This window comes from Pseudopipra pipra, chromosome 5 (genome assembly GCF_036250125.1).
Source record: "Pseudopipra pipra isolate bDixPip1 chromosome 5, bDixPip1.hap1, whole genome shotgun sequence".
NCBI classification, from domain to species: domain Eukaryota; kingdom Metazoa; phylum Chordata; class Aves; order Passeriformes; family Pipridae; genus Pseudopipra; species Pseudopipra pipra.
The window spans coordinates 41024161-41047186 of NC_087553.1; the positions used below are offsets into that span (position 1 = coordinate 41024161).

The 23026-nt window shown below is 39.6% G+C and overlaps 1 protein-coding gene across 10 annotated transcripts in view; it reads left to right on the forward strand.

The window, feature by feature from the left end:
- The window catches only part of GRIP1 (glutamate receptor interacting protein 1), a 314452-nt gene that overhangs the window by 135097 nt on the left and 156329 nt on the right, over window positions 1-23026 (forward strand). The window lies entirely within an intron of this gene.

Below are 23026 nucleotides of genomic sequence, written 5' to 3' on the forward strand. Positions count from 1 at the left end.
TCCTTACGCAGCAGCTCTGCACACCAGGCTGTGTAGTTCCCCTTGTTTTCACTCAGAAAAGAGGTTGGTTTCTTTTCAACTTTTTGCAAACGTTGATAAACCAATGTAATGCTTTCCAGTGCTACATGCTGACAGTGTTTTTTGCTCCATCAGAGCCAGGGAGAGCTGTGCAAGACCTCCAGCTGCAGAGGAATCAAGTGTCACTTCACCTGCCCTTAAAAGTCTTGCTACAAACTGCATGGGATAGGAGAGAAGGGGGAAAGCTGATGCCCCCACCTAGAAAACAAAGGAAAATTATTATATTTGAGACAAAAATGGAGAAACAGTGAATAAAGTCTCTGTGTGGTGCCATTTTATAATCCATTTATTAATACAAGCTTATATTGAATCTCATTTGACCAATACATTCTGCTGCTTAAGCTGCCCTTGAGATGCTCACAGTTAACGTATGCAGTTTTATTACAGCTAATGCTAAAGCAGGTGGGTGTTTTTTCTAAGAAAAAAAACCAAACAACAAAAAACCCAATAAAAATCATTTTACAAAAAAATCCAACTGTAACATTATGCAGAATTTTCTTTTTCACTTGTAGATCAGATTTCTTCGAATTATCATGTGCTGAGCTGCAGTCCCATTTTCATGAGCTAATTGCCTGAATATGCCTTTATCCATCTCGTGGTTTTGGCTGGGACAGAGTTAATTTTCTTCGTAGTAACTGTGTTGTGTTTTGAATTTAGTATGAGTGTAATGTTGATAACACACTGATGTTTTAGTTGTTGCTAAGTGGTATTTACATTAGGTCAGTTTATCATCCCCTGCCAACAAGAAAGCTGGAGGGGCACCAGAAGTTTTGAGGGGATACAGCCAGAACAGGTGACCCTAATAGTCCAAAGGGATTCCAGACTGTACAACATGCTCATTATATCAGCTGGGGGCAAAGCTGGTCAGGGCTGCTGCTCAGGGTCTGGCTGGATATCACTTGGCAAGTGGTCAACACCTGCATTATGCATCACTCGTTTTGTGTATTTTAACTCTTTTATTATTACTGTCATTATCATGATTATTTTCTTCCTGTTCTGTTCCATTAAACTGTCTTCACTGTAAACCACAAGTTCTCTCACTTTTTCGGTTCTCTTCCCCCATCCCACTGTGGAGGAGGGGAGAAGGAGGGGGAAGTGAACAAATGGGGGTGTAGTGCACAAGTTGCCAGCTGGGGTTAAACCATGACAATCTCAAATACTTAACTGAGAAGGTTGTGTCCCTTAGCATCCCTCAGGCATAGCTGAACCGAAGGTGATGAAGATGAAAGTTGTCCACTGTGCAGAGAAAATACTTTGTGTTACAGGATTTCTTATGATTCTTTGATGCAGAAGGAGCCACGCCAGGCAGAGGCCCTACTGAAGGAATTGCAGGTTTAGGACTGCTGTCTTTTAATCATAAAGTTGAGACTTTGGTGCAAATCCTTCCCTTAGAAATCTCCTTTTTTCTCCCTTCTACAAGACAGCCACTCTGCTGCTCTCAGCTTCTCCAGAGGATGTATTAGTATGCTTTGAAGGTGAGTGACTTTGGTGTGATCACCTTTGGCTTTCTTGGCATCCCTGGAAGAGGCCATGGCTGTGAGCCCAGCTGAGGAGAGCCTCAGTGGAGATGCTGAACTTTTCCTGCTGGGGCTGTTCCAGTACCAGCCAATACAAAATGTAAAGCTTGAACTTTCCGACTGCAATTCATAGGGAGTGCTTGTGCAGGGAAGGTCAAGCTGATGGACTGTCAGCTTTAGTCAGTCCCACAGGGAATGGCGTGGCTTGAAATGTTGAAAGTTCGCTCCATACTGCCTTTGCACAACCTTTTTTTCTTTTCTTTTTTTTTCATTTGAATGCCAGAGTTTCTTGCTGCACATAACTGACTGTTTGAAAAAGGTAAGTGAACTTCTTTCAAGTCCATGTGGCCAAGGGGGCTACATCCCTGTGGTTGCCTTGAGGTATTTGTGGGGTGTGTTGCCAGTCCAACATTTCATGTCAGCATCTCTTAAATTTACTTTTGGACTTTGACTTGGTGGGAGTCATTGTTATTGCTTTCAAGGCTAGACTTGCATATCTGTGAAAGGTGGCAGCTTTTTCCTTGTGTGTTTTTAAATTATTGGGTTCTAATAATATAATCTAGGATACTTTTCACTTATTAAATAACCTCCTTGATTTAGACTTAGATTAGGCATGTTTTTTGGATCTCTGATGCTCTCACCTCTACCTTCAGTCTCCCTTCTCTCCCTTCCCAGGAGGTTTCTTTTCCCTGTTCATTAACAATCCTCCCTTTGCTTGGGGTTGCTCACAGTCCTCAGCGATTTCACTGTGCTAAAGTGTCAAAATAAAAATAGTTTCTCTTCTTTGTGAAGAAGACTTTGCAAATACTGGATAAAGCTATGTGAGAAAACATTTTGTATCATTAGTAAACAGGGCAAAGCAGGGTTGATAGTTTCATTTTCTTCAGAGAAGACGGATTTTTTATGCTCTTTGATGTGAGTGGAAAGAGGAAGGGAATTTAGTTCTAGTGTGTCATTCTCCTGATTTTAAAATCAATGTTTTTGTCTCTTCTCTTCTTCCCTGAACTACTCAGACTTAATTACATTCTTCAGTTGGGAATGCAAGATTTATTTGTTATCAGTTATAATTAAAGAAAAGTCTATGGTAATTACTGTCTAATATGCATTATCATTATATGCAAATGTCGAATTCTTGCAGGCAGCCTTATAGAGTTAATTTAAAAAATTATCTGTTTAAGATTAAATTTTTCAAACTTTTTTGATTCCACAAAGAAGAATGACTTTGGCACTCATATTTGTTGGATTTAAAAGATGGCCGAGCTTGAGGAGACAGGTTATAATTTATAAGGCACATTCTGTTTTCCCCACATTTTGGTTTTCATCACTGCTATGTGTTCCTTTTGCAAAGCTGCAGTCACATTTTGGAGCAGAGTTTTTATTGACTTGAAGAGATTAACATTTACTAGGACCACCACCTAATTTCTTTTATGCTACACAGATATGCCACCTGTAATAAAAAGCATGTTTTTGAAATTGTGAACATGTACATAGTCAGGTTCCTTTTCAAATTACTTAAGTATCCCTAGGTTTCACTCACCAAAGATGATGCTCTCTTGGTGAGAGGGAAATGTTAATTAAACTGTGGAAAGCCACAAGACAGCGCTGATGGCTGGAGCATGCTGCCCCCTGCCTACGGAATTTAAGAAATGTATTTTGCTCCTCTGTATCTTCAGCATTTAACCTATCAGTGCAAAACGAGCATACAGTTACCTTGGGGTATCTTAGGAATTCCCTCCCATTATAAGAATTTCTTTGCAGCATGTTTTAACATCCCAGCTTTTAAGATGATCTGTACTGTTACTGTATTGCTAAGAATGTGATGAAATATTACAACCATGCTTTCTCTGAGGAGAATCGTCTTTTGGTTGTGATAAGAGAAAATTCCCCTTACCCATTTGTGGCATCCATCTCTGTAGAAATTCAGGAACCATTTGTACTTTCTCAAAGAAATTTGAAAATAACCTCAGCATGGTAACCAATACCCCCATATTTTCTCTCTCTTTCTCCCTCTCTCTCTCTAAAAAAAAAAAAGGCATCAAGTTCATCCCTGTAGAAGTCATTATTGATGGTGCATGTTTGCCTAAATAATCATCAGGCCAGCACTTCCACTTTTTAATTTATGTATAAAGCCTTCTGGGATAAGAGGAATTTTATAAAATCCAGTTATTTTCTGATTTTTTGATAAAGACCTTTATGAAGAAGCATGTGGTGCTCAGGGGGTTTAAATAAAAAATGAAGTGTATTTCTGGTACTAAAATAGTAATCAAGCAAAAAAAGATAATTTTTTATGATTATTTAAATGGTGGTTGTAGTGTCAGGCTTGTTTATGATTTGAAGAAGTTGATCATGTTTACATCTGGATTCCATTTTTACTATGTGTGCAGATCACCAAGTGTACAGCTAGATGTTTGTGTGTTTAGATATGAGGGATGTTATATAAGCAGTGTGAAACCAAAGTTCCTTTGTGTGTAGTAGAGGCTTGTGTCAACCTTATGATTGCTTCAGCATACAAAATAAATGTTTTAGAATTATGTTTTGGGAAGCACAAAGAGAGAGAGAGAGCTTTGAAACAACTTACTGAAAAAAAGCCATAAAATCAATTTCTCCATCATCTTAAAGACATATTCCTGTGTACCTCTGTTACTACCTCAAAATTGATTTTTATTATGTAGAGGCTCATAGGAATCTTGTAAGTGGGTCCAGCTCCTGGACTCCTATAATTACATAGAGTCTGTTTTTACTTAAAAAAGAAATGGCAATTTTCCATTCTCTTTCAAAAACCCAAAAGAAGTATGCAGAGACCTAGGACTGCTACTTGACGTATCTTATGAGTCCAGGCAGGTCCTGAAGAAGGGAAAAGGAGCCTTGTAATTTTGTCTTAACATTGAAGAATAGCCTTTTGGGATGGTGCTGCTGTTACAGCAGCATTGCAGTGTTTTGTAGTAGTCATGGTCCCATGTCAACATCTGTCTGACAGAGGTTTGTGCCCTTGACAGGGAGTCGAACACTTCTAGATGTGGTGGTTTAGTGGCAGTGACAGACAGCCACAGGGGTTTGCATTCACCAAGTCTGGGTCAGCCTTTGTAATTAATTTAGCCAAAAATGTAGCAGGCTGGTTACCCTTCCCAGCTGCTTTCAGCAGGTCCCTTAGATCCAGGGGAGAGTAAAGGCAGGCGGATGATACGGCTGGGGCAGCTCACAGCCCTTTGGGCTCCCTCATGCATATCCTGCCTCTTGCATTTCAAATTTCAGAGTAAAATACAAGTAATGATTTTCTTTTTTAGAGAATTCCATAAATATTTTAAATGAAACACAGTATACTGTTTCATGAATCTTGCATTATTTATTTTAAGCCTGCTTTAATAAGGAAATCTGAAAGTTTGCGTGGAGTGAAAGGCAAATGAAACCCAGTTTCATATCCATGAACATTACTGTGCAAACTATAATTAAAATTATTACTGGATACTTATTCATTGCTTATCTGGCATTTGCTAGGAAGCTGCTTAGAATCCAAGTTATCTTACTTGCAGACGTGCACTGCAAAGAAGCTGACCACCAGCACTGAGTAAGATTTGGCAAAACGTATTGCAGCATTCATGTTGTGGATTGCCAGCAAAAAGGTAGGTTATTTTTGGAAGAGGAAAGTGGCAGCTCTTGCCAGCAGAGGGAGTCGATTGACACTGATCTGGGACTCCTCATCTATGTACAGAGGTGCTTGGAGAGGTGTGTGCTCCTCTATGTGTCCATACATAACTGAACTTTTCCGTATGCTGCAGAAATGTCTTTTCTATTGAGAAAATCCTGATAGAGATTTGTGCTTATGGATCAAAAAGGGTGAATAAATACATCAGTGTTACCACATTTCACTTTTAAATAAAAAGGGTGAGAGTTAGAATAATTATCACTTTGTTGCAGACACTGCAGGCAAGATGACTGTCTCAGGATTTAGCAACAGAGGGTCTTTTTTCTTTGTTACTCTGTTCTGTTCATAGAAAATCTTTTTTAATCCTCACCAAAAACCCCTCAATTAAAAAAAAAATCGTGGTAGTCTTGGTCTATAAAAACATTATTACAGTGAGCCCTGATGCCAAACTCTTGGTCATTAAGATTGCCTTTTCTAACATTTGCACAGATTTTCTTCTCCCTAGTAGTATTTGTGAACTTACTGGGCAGCCGTTCTTAATCACTGTTTTACAAGTCTTAAGTGCTTGTAGTTTTGCCACTTAAAATGGCCTCTCTTGGTGCTACAGTAGGTAAGGCAGAATGACAGGTAATGAGTTTAGGGAAAAAGTTCTTGCCATTGCCACCAAGTCTGATGGAGCAGCTGAGAGGTGCGTGTTGCAGCTCGAAGGAGGATCCAGAGTTTTAGCTGTGGGAGTGGAGGGCAGCAGCGGGCTGCAGGGGTTGGGCACCCCACAGAGTGGCTGGCTTTTACTAATACACCCTAGGGACTTCGGTGGGAAGATGGGAGAAGGTAGCAGTGAGGTGGCCAGTCTGAGTGGAAGGCTCCTTGTTCTCCTGTCACCACTCTTGCCTTAGTAGTAGAGGGCTGGAGGCAGCTCAATTCACCTCGTTCTGAAGCTCTGGGAGGAGGAAAAGGCAAGGAGGAAGGAAGCCAGCTACAAAGGACTGATTATAGGAAGGCATTCCCTGGCAGAGGAAGAGTTGCTGCATCCAGCGATGCCGCCTTCGTGCCTCCCAGACTGAGCCGTCTGTAAGGAAAGAACAGATTTAGGCTGCTCAGTGCGTTAGGAGGTGTGTTGACCAAAGCAGAAGACTAGTTCCTGGCACCCAGGAGCTTCTATCACATCTTACTCATTCCTAATACCTAGATTAAGCATCTCTTGCTCCTCAAAAGTGGAATATTCTTCTCGAGTTGAGTGGTGTCAGGAAACTGTTGTTCCCCATCTGCTGAGCAGATCTCGCTTTAAATGCACAGTTACCATCATCTCCGTTCCACCATCTAATTGAGAAGGAGCATGGTCCTCTTATTGGCTGTGAAAGGTTGCAGTTGTTCCACTTCAGTGACTTTGTCTCCTGGGTTGGTTTTTTTCGTGGTGTTGATGGGGTTTCCTGAGGTGTTTGGAAACAAGCTGTGTCATTTAAAGAAAACACTCCTAAGTGCTGCTTAAGTGGCATAAGCAAATCGGTCTTCATTATGTTTTATCAGAAAATATTCCTGTTTGTCTTTACGTATTCCAAACCAATGGGGGTTTTTGTGTTGGTCACTTGGTTTATCTCCCAGTCGCTGCTCTGGCATCTGATGGTATGTGTCACCTCAAGTCCTGTGGTGCTGTTGCAGGGCACACTGTGTCCTAGCCTTGGGGGAAGTAAAACACGATCTCATTTCAGACATTTGGACCAGTGTAAGGAATCTGTCCTGTGGAGGTATTGAATCAGTCTGAGGCAGGAGACTGCAACATGTGACAGTGACAGAGCCACCTCCGAGGCTGTTTTGAAAATTGGTTCATACTCAAGAGAGGATTTAAAACAGTTCCAGCCTTCTATGTTTCCTTTTACAAACATGAAGCAATCTTGAGTTTTCAGTCTCTTCCCACCAGATGCTCAGTGCAGAAGTGTCCAGGTGCATTTTCTTCCGTTGTTGCTTTGACAAGCTTCAAGTGAGGAGAAGTGGGAAAGCTTCATTTGAGCAGCATCCAAAAGATGCTGAAAAAAGAGGACTATAAGAACCTGACTAAATGTGAAATGAATAGATGTTCCCCAAAAGCTGTTTGTAAAGCACAAAATAAAATACAGCTGCCTTCCCTGAAAGCTTGTTTCTTGCATCCTGCATAGAGCAAAGGAAGTTTCTGCATCGTCAGGAATTTTTGTTTGCAGCAGATTCACCAGTACTCTAATGTTGCATATATATTCTGTAGCATAAAAGTATGAAGGAAAACTTATTTTTGATCTCTTACAAAATCAAAACCTTCTTTTATGACACCTGTATAATAATCTAACATAGCAGAGAAGTATGGGAAACAGTTCTTAACCTTGAAAATCAGCTTGGGAAAAATGCTATGAAGAGGATTTATGTGGTGACAAATTTAACAATCTACTGAATCGCTTTTTCTCCTGACATGTCAGCTCTTATAGCTCTCCACTAGAGACATGGTGTAAAACACACAAAAAAATGCTTTCAATTTTAGAAAAAAAAATGTATTTGTGGGCAAGTTTAAAAAGTGGTGTGAGACTTTAGTATAGTAAAATTTACAAGAACTACTTTTACATAGGTTTTTGGTTTTGTTTTTGTTTTTTTTAAGTTTCTAATTGGGTCTTACTGAGTTTCTTATTTGGTCTTACTGAGCTGGTTCATTATTGACTTAACTCATGTGTTCTCTCCATTCATGAATGAAACACCAAATGGTTTACAAGCAGCTGGAGAAAGAAAGGAAAGACAAAACTGTAGATTTAATCAGCCATGCCAAGGAAATGTTTTAAATATTATATGAAGAATGGAACAAAAAGAACACTGGCTGTAAAAATTAAAACAAAAAACAAACCCCAAACACCTTCTTGTAGTATTAAAACCACAGACAAACAATAAAACAAAATCAAACTAGAGGAATTTCTAAAATACAGTAGTTTTTTGTGAAGTGTATATAATATGGGTCTTCTGCTTAATTGTAATTTCTAGATCCCACTGATCAAAGGCATGACCTTTCCTCATTAAATACATGATTCATTAACTTTTTCAGAAGACGACTTCCTCTGTCCATTGCTGCTCTGTGCTGAGTTTTTGAGCAGGCTACTAATGTGCATCATATTGTAAATTCCCTTGCATTGATCTTGTAACTTTTAATTGATGCTGTCTTTTAATACACTGGTTTGTACTACCATTTCATTGTAACTCATTTCCTTATAGTTCCCCATCCCTGAAATGCAATTTTCTTTGTGCTGGTAAATGCTCAGCACAAGTTTTACATGATTCCTTTCATGACACTTTTGTGTTCGATAAAAAATTAGGATCAGAAACTGGTGCCCCCAAGACAGGATTTTGCAGTGCAGTGCTTACCTGTGGCAAGTTCACTGCGACTGAGGCAGACCTGGCATGGATTAAAACTAGGAGAAAATTCTCTGTGAAAAACTTGAGGATGGGTTTTGAATGTCAGTCATTCCTACTCACCCCTTACCACAACCAGTGCAATTTGAAAGAAAAGTGGGGGGGAGAATCTTTTTTGTCGTTCTCTGTTTGTGAAACGTGGATGAAATGAGCTTCTTGGTCATGGCAGAGCATTGAAAAGAGGAAGAGATGTGATACAAACCATCACTCAAATCCATTGCTAATGGCAGAGTTTCCTTCCCGAGCCAAAGACAGGGCTTGCTCCCAGCATGAACTGTGTTATCCAGGGAGCCAGGCGGAGCTGAGCTACACACCAGCATTAGCTCAGTGCCTTTCTGCAGGGCCTCATCCTTTGTCCTGCTTAGCATACTGCACTTAGTGGATTTGGGGATGGACTTGAGAAGAAATCTGTCCGCTAAAGTGTGGTTTTAAATAAAAGGCAAACATTTCAATGCTGGCACTATTTTTGAGTGAACAAAAAGTAGTGTTCTGTTAGTCAGGGATCATGTAACCATACTAAATGTACTGTTCGAATGAAACCATAATGGGGGTATTGAGATATGATACAGCTGTAGGACTGTTATATTTCCATGCTGAAGCTTAAGGCATTTAGTTACTTTTGATTTGTTTCTGGTAGCTGGGCATAAGTTTCCAAGCACTCTTACGCAAAGGGTGTCAAGTCACCTCTTAATTAGTATTGAACCTTCTGGGAAAGGACTGCTGACTCACCATATAACTCTGTAACTGCTTTGTCATTTGTCATAATGCCACTAAGCAACTCCTACATATTAGAAACCATCTGTCAGTACCTCCCTCCACTGGATACAAACTGACAGCTTACAAATGAAAGACTCCCCAAATCAAAGTCAATCCCCTCTGTGATTCAGTCCCTTAAAACAGTGTTTCAGGTGGAATAAACTGAATATTAATGACTCTGATAAGAAAACAAACCTGTGTAGTTCTCTCTGCCATTTTCTATCTTTCTTTCTGTTTAGAGTGAGTGAATAATCTTCTCCTGGTTTGCAGCTCTCCATGGGGTTGAACTCCAGACACAGTGTAGGCATTTCAAAATGGTTCTATCCCTCTTCCCACTCCTCTCTGGTTTAAAGAGCTAAAACAAAGAACAAGGGCCTTTAGGGACTGAACCCCACCAAGGACTAGATTCACAGCCACAAAATTCTAGATGAGACATCTGTTGTGCTTCTGATCGTCTCAGAGCTGGAGCTTATTGCATTATAGATTTAGTTTAGAAACTCAACCGTTTAAGGGAAGATACCAGTGAATATGTTTATTCATCCAGGCTTCCAAATGTTGCATCAAAGATTAGGGACAGTAGTTCCTATGAAAGCAAATGGAGAGAGGAACTAAAGTTTACCTCTATTCATACCTTAAAGGGATACTATCAGTACAGAGTTTGTTTCCAGGTTTTATATTGGGGGGTAGGGGGAAGGACGCAGAGGGGGGAACCAAACGAATAAACAGTGTTGATAGGGCACCCAGATACTTTATTTCAACAGGTTTGTATTTTGCAGTTGAGGCTTATGAGTGTTTATCAGAGAAAGAGAAAACAGACTAGGAAAGAACACACAAAATTAATATAAATTAAGTATTTCAAAGTTTATGAAAACTGCTTACTTTTTCTTGCTGCTTTTGGTGATAACATCTTGTAGTAGTAAATTCAATATTTTTGGGATTCCAAGGTGTTTCTAATATCTTCCCCAACTTTGTGTGAAAGGCAGGGAAAGATTTGCCTACAAGTCCGATGCAAGCATATCTCAAATCTGTCAATTTAAAGGGCCCACGAAGAGGCCAATGGGAAGTGCAGCACCACACACCCAGCAAAAGGCTGTTACAGGTGCATCACTTGGAGATCCCCCAAGTGAAGAGTCCTTGGTCATCACCTTTTCATAGATTTACAGACTTAAAATGTACAGCCTCAAATGAGCATGTCAGTGGAAAATGTGCTGACTCTGGGAGTGGGTAGGTATGTAAATATAGATTATTATTTTTAGGTGGGTTTTTTTGTTACACTTGTTTGGAAGAAAACAGAGCATGCTCACCGAAGCCTCACGTGAAAATGACATTAGTAGCTGTAGGCTCATCTTTATGTTAGTAAGATGTGAATTGGCATAAATGAAACACTTCTTTCTGCACTATGCTGTGTTTCTAATTAAAAGAAAAAATCAAGGCATAGAAATGTCGTTACAGGAGGGAGTGTAGTGGGTACCTCTGTTTTGACCAACTTAAATAAGATGCTTCCTCTTTTGAAGGCATTCTGGATCCAAATGAAAGCAATTTTTTATGCTCCATTTCTTTATACTACAGTAAGAGTGTGCATCTCAACTTCCTGCAGCCTCACCTGTTTCCTCCTGTGTGTGTTTGGCAGTACCACAGGAGCCAGCATCCTTTTTGCAGGACCACAGTACCATTAGAGTTCCTCTGCCCTGGAGCTCAATCAGCAATAGCAATTGCCCTGCAAACATGGGCTCTCGTGGTTGCGTTTGCTCTCTGTAGGGCTTCTCCTTCGCAAAAAGGAACTCCACCATTCATCTGACTCTGAATATATGATTTCCCTGTTAACAGCCTGCACCATTAGGGGTTTTCCTCCATGACCTGAAAGGTAAGCCCCAGGTGCAGTAGGCAAAGCTGACATAAGCAGCTTGAAACTCCAGTTCTGGCCAAGCAGAGGATGAATCTTTAATGCCTTCTGCTTGAGCTGCATTGCGTTTTCATGCATCACGGAAAGTGCTGCATTCAGTCTTTATTTAGGTTTTCTTATCGGGTATGAAATGGGCTGATGGCAAAATCTGCAGTTACTTCAGATTTTTAAGCGATGGAGATAGATGGCTGTAATCTTCTGTCATTTGACATGATATTTACCCCTATGTTTTTGTGTTGTGGCAGAAATGATGGGAATTCACATGGTAATGAGGTGGCATCCAGATGCACGGCACACACCCTCATATGCACAAAATATTGATTTAAATATGTCCTGACAAGCTGGTCAGGCAGCAATCTGAAAGAAAGGAAACTTCTGAAGTGAAAGAGAAATAATGACAATAATGAAGAGGCAGAACATTGATTTTAATACGTAGCAGCAGTATGAAGATCTGGGTCTAATGAATCAGAGAGGGGAAGCTGGCACAGGAGCATGCTGTGATTTGTTGCATACATTTGTTTCCATTTTTATCCATTAGCAGCACTGTGAGCATTCAGATGCAGACGAGGGATCAGGAATGGGGAGCAGGGGGAGGGGAATTTGGGCTGTTAAAGCTTTGCTGGGTGGTGAATTTATATCAGCTAGCTTTCTAATTTCCTGTTAAAACATCTGGGCCCCTTTCTTCCTGCCTTATTTTTAAAATAAATAAATAAATGGCATAGTTACCGTCCCATTTCTGCATTCCAGGCAGCAGCTTGGGAGCATTTCCATCACCTCAACAGTTTTATGAACCTTTCCGGTAAGGCAGCAGGTCTTCAAAGTTGGTGCAGTACCATTAGCATATGCCTCTGAAAAATATTTTGTTGTTTTGTGAGTCCCTTTTGATCAATTAAGTCTATGTAGCTCTGTCCAAGTAAGTTCACAGAGAGAATCTGTACACAGCCATCTCTTTGGGGGGTACCAAGTTTCTTTTAATTGTTGAAGTGCAGCAGCTGGCATGATGCAAAGCTAAATGTATGATGGGGAAAAAAAAGTGAGTGCACTGGGGGGAAAAAAGTAAGTGCTTTACAATTGCTGTATGAGCTGGTTTTCGTAACGCCCATGACACATGAACAAATACAAAGAAATTCAGGTGTACGGTACTGACAACTTTGTTTCTGTCTGTGAACACACTTATGTTTGGTATCTATAAATGGAGCCTGGTTGTGCTCCTCTAGGTAGAGTTTGCCCTTACATTTGAATGGAAAGCAAGTGACATGCCGTGGAATATGTTAATATGTGCACTTAAAAACAGGAGAGAAAAGAAGTCTGAAGTACCTTTGGCCAGTCTTCTCTTTGATGTAGTGCTGGTTTCTATAAAATTTCAGTAATGAAATAAATATTGACTAAACATTAAAGAGGGAGAGGGATTTTGGGTTTTGAAGGTAATGTGACTATAGTTAATAAGCAGTATAGATTTGTAAATAATGAACTCTGTCACAGTTTGGAATATAATACAAAATTAATGGAAGAAATACTAGTGCTTGATGCAATTCTTCAGGATCTTTATGGATCTTCTGAGGTGTTTGGTGAATTTTAAATGCTCATGAGCTAAAAAGGGAAAATACCTCAAAAAGAGTTGGTTGAGAAACACCCCCAGGAGTTGATTCAAGGATAATGAAGGCAGTAGTGACTTAACAATGTCATTAACTGTTGATAAAATTAGCAGATGAAACTAGATCAGGAGACCTACATAGTAATAAGAATGGAGATGTCTTTAAAACAACTAGAAATGTGTAATATGCAGAAGAATATTGTATGACTTTGCAAGTTAATGCATCCGTGGGGAACTAATCCAAGATATGATGATATACCATGAGTGAAAAGCTGGGAAAGTGGTGGTGCATAGGGAAACCAGCACATGTGTAGAAATGGCAGTTCATTTTGCTATACACTAATAGCAGCAATACTTGAAAAAAGGAGTTACTGCTGTTGTATTAAGAAAGGTCATGTCAGAGGCACAGGAAAAGAACTACCCCTTACTTACATAAGTGTTGGACTGCACCTAGGCTGTTAAATTAAATTATGGCTACTTCCCCTGCTAAAACACGGGAACAAACAGAAAGGGTTCAGTAATAAGCGACAGATGGATTTCAGACCTGACTTATGAGAAATTTATGTGTATAGCAGATTTGTATCCAGTGGATAATTCTTAGAGGAACCCAGATATCCAGGGAGAGGGAAGACAAGCTTTAAGGGAAAATTTGGAAGGTTACAACAGTTGCAGAAAAGTAAGTGAAAAAATAAAATGAGTTATTAAGAAATTTTCACGGATGTATGTTGAATCATGTGAAACTTCTTCTTCTTCAAAAAAAAGATTTTTGGCTGTGTGACATGAAGAAGCAAGGTGGCAGCTTCCAGATCAGCATGGGGATGTCAGAGGTCTGCTGTGGCTGGTGCAGCCTGTCCATCTCCCTACTGAGTTCAGGTGACTGGCGAGGACATTCAGACCAGCCCAAACTGTAACTCTTCTCAAGACCCTAGAGCCAGCCTGAGACCTTTGAACTCATCAGGAATTCAAGATGGAGTTGATTGTGGTTTTAAAAAAGATATGTGTGTTTGAGGCAAAATTGCTAGTTTATTAGTGGAAATGTGATACAGTACTTGAAGTTTCATGTCTGTTGTTAAGCTATAATTTCATACCTGAGACTGCAAAAGAAATGTGTGAGTTTTTGTATAAGAATGTTGAAGTATTGGAAAACTATTTAAGTGGGGATTTATTACTACTAATTGATAGTTTAGAAGTCATACACCCACAGGAATACAGGAAGACTAGTGCTTTGTTTTTGTTTTTGTGCTTTGTTACTTCAGTTACCCTTTAATTTTCCAAGAATAACATTTGTTTTGCTGATTGGTGTATTTTAGTTTTCTGTTGGGGAGTTCTTGAATGCACTGTTTTGACCCTGTATCTAGCTGATCCCGGTTTGTTATTGATCATTATTGTATATGACCTCTTTTACCTTAGGAGATTGTAGGATTTCTATGATTTTAAAAAAAGAGAAGGGGTGTTAAACAAAATTAATAAATATTGTATACAGACTTTTAAGTGTTAATGTTATCTGGCCAAGCTACAAACTTTTTGGAAGATTATTTTAGAAGGAGCTATTAGAAGTGTGATGAATAGGAGTGGGACACCACTAAAGCACTAATGATCCATGGAGGAATAATGCTAAAACAAGCTTGAAGCTATCAACCTTTCACTCTTGAGACTTATGAATACTTCAACCCCTTGCCTAGGAACCTTTCCTTTGTTTGTTTTGGTGACTATTTCCTGAGAGCAAAGCATGGTGATAATTTTCTTTGAGTCATGCATGTTATATATGTTCTTTTTTTCTTGATATAAATAACGTTCTTTGTGCTACTTTGCACATGTGTGTTTGCTGGTTGTTGCTGTGCATCCTGCCCCTTCTTTTACAGCAAAAGGGAAAGGATGTGAGGATCTAAGGATGATGCACAAAAGGGTTTCCCTGCTCTTGAAGTGTCAGCATTTTGAGAATGTGGAGCAATTGTGGAGCATAATGGGCCAGTTTTTCTAACACATTAAGGATTCTGATTAAAACAGATTTTTGTATTAGTGTTAATTACATATTGGATAAAATGTTTAACTATGTATAGCTAGTTCTATCTTTTAATAACATTTTATTTATATAGATTTCACTGTTGTGCATGCCTGATTAGTATTTTAAGGATGAAAATAGTCTGAAGACTCTTCCAGTCCAATCCATAAGATAGATAGAGACAGCAGGAGGCCATCACAATCTCATCTCTTGCTTTGTATGCTTTTTAAGACAAGAGAAGACATGTAGATGTTTGGTTACTCCCCGTGTAAGCAGACATCTGACCTGTTTTTGTTACAGCTAGTCCAGTAACTGATGTTTTGCAAAAATGCATGTTCTGGAAAGACAGGAAAGCAGTGGCTCTTCAGAGAACCATTTTGGCAGTTTTATCTGTCAGTAGATCTTCCAGTCAGCAAATGGTGATTAGTTTGAATTTTACTGCTTTTCCATCATGTGACATAGAAGTTCTTGAGCGCTTAATGTGTCCTTCCTGTGACAGCTTTTAGGCACTGTGTAATCAGGACACTTTCCTAACACTTCCAATATCATACTATGCTTGCTGAGTCTTGCACTGCGTGAGGCATTTTTTATTGCTCAAATCACTCTTGGTGGACTTTTCTGCACTCTCTCCAGTTTTTCAGCCTTCTAAAAACAAACAAATCTAAACCAAGCAAGCCCCATTATAGATACTGGAGCTGAATATCGAGTTCTAGTACAGCTCTCCCTACACAAGGCAGGTAGTCATCTTTTTGATATTTGTACTTAGTCTTCCCCTATTTATACAAGCAATGATAGCATGAAACCTGTGTCACAGTTGCAGGTCATTTGCTGAGTCATATTTAGAGTCATCGTATTCTGGGGTACACTCCCTAGTACTGCTAGTACCAGTTCTGCTTCTGGGATGGAATAGTCTGTGGCCTGGGAAGGGTGCAGTGGTCGGTGCCAGCTGGCTGGCTGCTGCTAATACTGCAGGCAAACATCCAATGTGTACCCAATTTCAGTATAGAAGTCCATTTTGTTCTGGAAAAGCAGCTGCTGCCATGTCTTGCTACAACTTGTACCCAGCTAGGAGTACAACTGTATCAGTGAATCAGCATTTCCCTTCATCTTGTAGAGGGTTGGAGCTGTTGCCAGTTAAAGCTACTTGTGCCATCCCTTCTATGTGCTGCATCTCTTGAGCTGTTATCTTCCGTTGCCATATCTTGCACATAAAACTTACTGAGCTAATTCCTAAAAAAATCTCTTGTAGTAGATTAAATGACTTTATATTATATTCTAGACTCATCCCTCCAAATACACATTTTATTTTCTAGTGTGATATTCCAATTTCATGGCTGCTAAATAGGTTGATAAAAATATGGAACAAAAGCAATATAGCTAGAGAGAGGTATAATTATTCCACTTCTGTTCAAGTGTTTCAGTAGAATCATAATCTTTTTTTGTTTTTAAATGAGAGTAAAACCAGTCGTTTTCTGCTAAGTGGAAGAGAGAGTCCCCACTTCCAGTATGGTAATTTTGAGGGAATGCTTAGCTTTATTTCGTTAGAGACTGATGTAGCAACTGGAAGGTCATAATTTTAATTAATTGAAAAAAACCTCTATAAACTACAAAGCCTTACAGAAATTGTAATTACAGGAGTCTTTAACCATGTAGTGCAGCATGTGGGAAGCTACTTGTAAGACAGAGTCATCCTTTAGTTTTGAGATTAGGTTAAATCCCAAAGCCTGTAATTATATGCATGTTGCTGGCAGGAGCCCATGCTGGGCTGATTGTGTTCATTGAACGGGGTCATTATTTGTTGTTTCTCTCCATGAGATCTACAAGCATCCTGGGAAGCACAGTGCTGTTCAAGGTACTTTCACTGCTGCTTCTGCTGAGAGGGCAGACAGACTGCCTTGGGTTTGGTTTATTTCATTATATTTTAAAAAATTCCAAGTTCTTTACTAATTGCCAGTTCAGAAGATGCAAGGACAAATTATTAGTAACGCTCCAGAAAGTGAGCACTCTCTTCTGCCATTGTAATCCAAACCAAAGGAAAGGTACATGTAGGTGTATATACTAGAAATGTAGAAGAAAAAGAGACTTGGTGCAAGGTGTTCGTGGGTTGGGGCAATTCCAAGCACAAGTACAGGAGACTGGGCAGTGAATGAGAGCAGCCCTGAGGAGAAGAACCTGAGGATGTTGGTTGATGAGAAGCTCAACATGACCCAGCAACGTGTTCATGCAGCACAGAAAGCCAACAACATCCTGGGCTACACCAAAAGTGTCGTGGTCAGCAGATTGAGGCAGGTGATTCTGCCCCTTCTGCTCTGCTCTTGTGAGGCTCAACTGGAGTACTGCATCCAGCTCTGGGTCCCCCAGCGTAAGAAGAACGTGCACTTGTTGGAGCAAGTCCAGGGGAGGGCCATTAACATTGTCCATGGGCCATGAACATTGGAGACAGGCTGAGAGAACTGGAGTTGTTCAGCCTAGGGAAGAGAAGGCTCTGGGGTGACTGTAGAGCAGCCTTCCAGTACTTAAAGAGAGTTAAAAAAAAGAGAGACAGCACATTTTTACATGAACAAGTAGTGATAGGACAAGGGGGGACAGTTTTAAGCTAAAAGAGGAGAGATTTAGGTCAGATGTTAGGAAGAAATTCTTTACTGTGGGAGAGTGAGACACTGGAACAGGATGACCAGAGAAGTTGTGGATGCCCCATCCCTGGAAGTGTTCAAGGCCAGGTTCAGTGAGGCTTTGAGCAACCTGGTCTAGTGGGTGGCAGGGAGATTGAAACTAGATGATCTTTAAGGTTTGTTCCAACCCAAACCATTTGAAGATGATGATGTTGACTTCTTTCTGAATTAAATCTCAATTAGTTGTGACTATGCTTGATATTGGGGGCCCCCTGATGGTCTAGTGGTTAGGATGCAGCACTCTCACTGCCGCAGCCCGGGTTCGATTCCCAGTCAGGGGACTTCCCCAGGCAGATGGAGCTCGTCAGCCCTGTAAGGCCATCCATCTAAGAGAAGGTCACTCTAATTAAACCTACATCCTGAGGACCTCGCTGCCACTGTCCAAGCTTGCTCGGCCCCGGCAGATGAACCTCAGGATTAAAGGGTGGGCTCAGTTCAGCGCACACTGTGTCTCACCTAAAAAATCCACTGCGCAGGCTCGAAGGGTAATGACCTTTCCCAAATCTTCGTTCGCGAAGACTGGCCATGATGATGCTTGATATTACCTTTGAGAGATTGCAACATACTTGTGCTACTAGAAGTTTCTAAGTTTTGTAATACATGTGGCATCTTCGTATTTCCTAAACCTATTAAGTCCGTAATTAATTTTAAACAAAGATTTGGAGCTACGAAAGCCAGGGAAAAAGGTAAACAACCTGTTTGCCAGCAACTGAAATGAAATTAGGAATGAAAAGTCAAGAGTTGTGCTACGTATCTCAAAGGTTTTTTGAGATTTTTCTCTAGTAGAAAACATCTCTCAACCTTTATATATCAGCACAGTTTCATGGAAAAGGACAGGTTTAATTTTTGCAAATATTTGAAACAGACTGGTAAGATAAAGCTCTTTTTGAGAAGCTCTGGTGTGCCATTGCTGTAAAGGGTAATGTAGGGAATGCTGTTCCTTGTGTTATGCTGAAGGGTAGCATGTACCAGAGAGTTATTTTCATATAGAAAAGGTTTCCTTTAATTATTATATATTATATATTCTGTTTCCTTTAATACTGCATTATAAATTTTATAAAATCTATCATTAAATTGGACTTTTAAAAAAATCAATTAAAATGTGAATCTACTGTGTTATAAAACACTTCAACAGAAATCCATCCTGGAATGTAGTAATATTGATTGATTTTATCACCACTTGTTTAATACGCACTAATTCAAAAAGGCTAACTTTTCTTGGAGCCAATAAATGAAGACTTTGGGTTTTTTCTACCTAGAAAGCCCCTGAATTATTTTTTACTAATCTCTTCCTAGGCAGTGAAGCTAAAATACTTGTGTTGCCATGCAATGGTGTTTTGGCATCAATTCAGATCTTTAACAGATGTGTTCTTGTCATGTCTTACTGCTTTCAGCACATACATATTCCTGTTTTTCAACATGCTGTATCTCCTTCATATGTGCTGCAGTGAGAATCCTCTGAAGCCAGAGCACCTTTTATGACTCTTAATGGCCTTTAAAGCACTGCACTACAACGTCTGCATGAAATTGCCTGACAGTGTTGCAAATGTAGTTAATATAGCTAGAAAATAGCTGCTGTAGTTGATTTAATAAAAACATAAATTTACAAGATCCTCCAAATTATGCAAATCTGACAAGTTGTCTGTTTTCATAATCTGAGCACTGGGGAGTAACAGGGTGTCTTTATTGCACTTGCCTTTTTATTCTCTCTCCCTGCAGTGAAGGGGAATCTTCATAACAGAGCAGTATCCATTGCAAAATGGTGGACTGACTGAGCCTGCTGCTGCATGGGAATACGGCTCTTGGGGGTGAAAAATTTTGATTTGTTAGGAGTGAGATTGCTGGTTTTGTTGCTAGTTCTTGATTGATATAAGCATGTATCAAATACTATAGTGGAAATGTTTTAGTTTTTGAAACAGAAATATCCTTAAAATCATTTGTTATTTTTAGAGCTAAATTAATTCTCTTTTCCCTTAAAAATCTGACTTTTCCATTTGAATAATGTGGTAGCTTGTAAAATGATGATGTCAGCAGTAGCTTGTAAAATGATGGAACAAAATATTGAGTTGTACAAAATCTTAATGCATTCAGACTTCATAATATTTAATTTCAGTTTTCTTATGCGGGTAGATCCAGTAGATATCACTGTGTCTTCTTGGCACATGAAACATTTGATATCTGCATGTCTTTCTGATTGCCTTAATGTCTTGGTGAGACTGCAGTTTGAGCACATCCCTGTCTCCACTGAACCCCACAGGTTGGCTTTCTTTGAAGGTCTGGGTCTATGCTGTACATCACTATGACTGAGTGAGTAGTCTGGTGCATCTGCTTCAAGGTGGTTACACACAAACTTAGCCTGTAAAGAAAAATAGGAGCATGTGACATCCAGAAACAATTATAGCAGATCATATGGACAAATCCGCTGTAAAGTGAAAAAGGGAGAGAGGAGTAACTGGTTTTAAGATGCTGTTCAGTCAGTACATGAAAGGAAATGTTTGATACAGCATGCGTGGAATTTAACCTAGAGTATCTTCTGGGTATATATATTTCTGTGAAACAGAAGGATGCATTTTTGTTAGAGTCATGCTTTCTGGAAAGAAATGCATTTTTTGCAAACTTATTTTTTTCCCCTCAAAGACAATTTGATATTTTGTAGAATTTGTATGCTTCATTGAATACTGTTTCTTAACAGAAATTTCCTGATAATATCTAAATGTCACACTATATAAAGATTATAATCTTCAATTTACTTTAGAGAAATTTCATTACATATTTTTTTTTGTTCTACAGAGAAGTGTAATAGATAGTGACTTTTTTTTGATTCATTTATTTCGGCTAATATGATCTGATAAGATTAACCAGAAGATGATGTTAAATAGGGTACATATAATATACTGCCTGGCTTATCATATGGAAATATAAGCTTCTTTCATCTAATGACCTTCTACTGAGTACTTACGAATACAAATTCAGTTGACAAAGTATTTGTGTTACATATATTCTAGAGTTTATAAATAACCTTTCAGACTCCTGAAGAAAGAAATGAGTGCAGCAATAAAAGTGATATAAATTCATGCTGCTGTCCAAATGGATCACAATGAAAAAAGATTCTTACAGATGAGCCCAGGGAAAATAGTAACAAAATGTGTAGCTCTGTTGATTAATAAGGAAGAAATGTAATTACTAAAGAGTTTAACCTGTCTTATATAGAGTATAAATAATTTTTCACTATGTCTGAAGGTTTTTGATCTCCTAATATTACATTACCTACCCCTTTTTGTTTTTACCTCCTTCCCCGTATTTCCTCCTGAACAGCCAGTTTTTCCTCCTGAACCGAGCTTGAATGACTGACACCTCAGAAAATGATGGCTGGCTTTTGGAATGTTGAGACATTTAATAATCACAAAATCCTTATGTTGGTGAAAAAATATAGTTAAATTCATTTCAGAAGTAGAACTTTGGACAAGAACAGTTCTGTGAATCCTGGTGATCGTCAGGCAAGAAGGTGATAAAACCATGTGTGTCATGAGTAATTATTTTAGAAATTGTTTCAGTAACTGCGTCTTTTCTTGACCTATCAAAAATGAGGAAAAAAAGAAGTGCGGTACATACAGTATATCGTTACGTTCTGTGCTGTACTTGAAGTATGAATTCTTTGTCATCCAAAATCTTTTTGAGGAATTCAAATCTGCACATGACCTCCTTTGGCAAGGGCAGAAGAATTGTCTGAAGAAACATAAACAAAAACTAATCCTTTTGGCTTGGTTAGAAGTGACTGTTGCAGTGCTTCAGAGGCTATTTAGCATATACACCAGTAATCTAGAAGTAGTAAACAATACAATAAGCTTTTGGATCAAGGAATATATCTTTTCACTGTTAGTAAAACCTTTTCTGACCAAGTATGCCACCAGTGTTGCATATATGTCACAATTTCTGTATAATTGTTACAGTGTTGCACAGTTTTAATCTCATTGGGGTGCAGCGTTTCATTACATAAAGGCTTGATCTTTCTCCTGTGTCTGAACTCTGTGATCTGACTTCACAACTAACACTGGTTCAGCCCCCTTGGTAAAGGAGGCTACAAATGACAAAGGCAAGCAGCAATCAATTCTTCCTTGTGGTGTAGATACAACCTCTTGCCATTCTTTGCACATTGGAAGTCCTCAAGGTCGTTAAAATTGCACAAAAGTGGACTCCTGAGTTAAGAGCTGCTCACCAAAATCACCTTCTTTTGAAGAGCAGGAGGAGCACTGCAGGCTCACCTGGCTCTGATGCTGGCAGGTCCATGTCCAAAGAGGTGGGAACAGAGACCAGCCTGCCTGATGACCCCACAGCTGACTGGGAAGAATCAAAGAACAAATATTAGGGCAGCTAAGTGATGGTCTTTTGGTATCTTCTGGTTGCCCTTGAGTTAAGGGGAAGTGTTTAAATGGGTCTGTCTGGGCACAGCAAGGTTTATGGCATCGAGGACAGGTATCTGGCAGATGCAGTGACAGTAATAAGGATTCTGGATGCCAGTCTGCAGAAGGAGAGCAGCAAGTTCGGGCAGCTTCAGCATCTCAGACCTGGAAGAGCTGTGAGCAGAGGCTGTGTGCTGAGGCTATAGGCTTGAGATGGTTTCTGGAACAGCTTTTCCAGGGCATCAGAGAGAAAGGAAAGCAGATATAGGGTGGTATTTATTGGTATTATTGATGTGAAGTCCTGTTACTTGAGCAGAAGGTGACCTGGAAGAATAGTGGCAAATTTTTAACTCAAAAAGTGTATTGTCAGAGAGAGAGCCACTTACCCTTCTCTTGGTTTTCTCTTTATGGGAGAACACGAATACACAACTCTTCTCTCCTTCCCCCTCCATGATGGTCCAAGATCTTCCATTTTTCTTCCAGACCATTGAATTACACTGACTTAAACCTTCGTGTTCTTCCCCTAGTTTCACCCCTCCTTGCACACCCTGTCCATCCCTGTCTGAAGGTCTGTGGTTACAGGGCTGGAGTCATCAGTCCATGGCTTCAGGTGCATCTGCTTTTCTGCTGGTTGGGTTTTATGGCTGTCTGGTACAACAGCAGCTATAAGAAGCGATAACAAGGATGGTGAACAGATGACTCGATTACCCTTATCTGTTTTTAATGACAATGAAATAAAATCAATTTTCACCAGATCTGTCTGGGCAATTGCAGTTGTGCTGATGGAATGTTTCACCTTGCCCTTGGAAATATGGCTGTTGCTCTAACCAATGAAACAAAAAAAAAGAAAAGCAATCACTGTAATAGGGAGTTGTAATATGGGAAGCACAGGGCTGCTGATACAGTGTGGAGTGGGCAGGGAGAGAGAAAAGGCTCCAAATGTGAAAGCTGTCCATGCCTCCTCCAGGCTTTCAGTAGATGACAGTAGAAGATGTGCACCATGACACTGGACCATAACAGTAAATATAGTGATAGATAAAA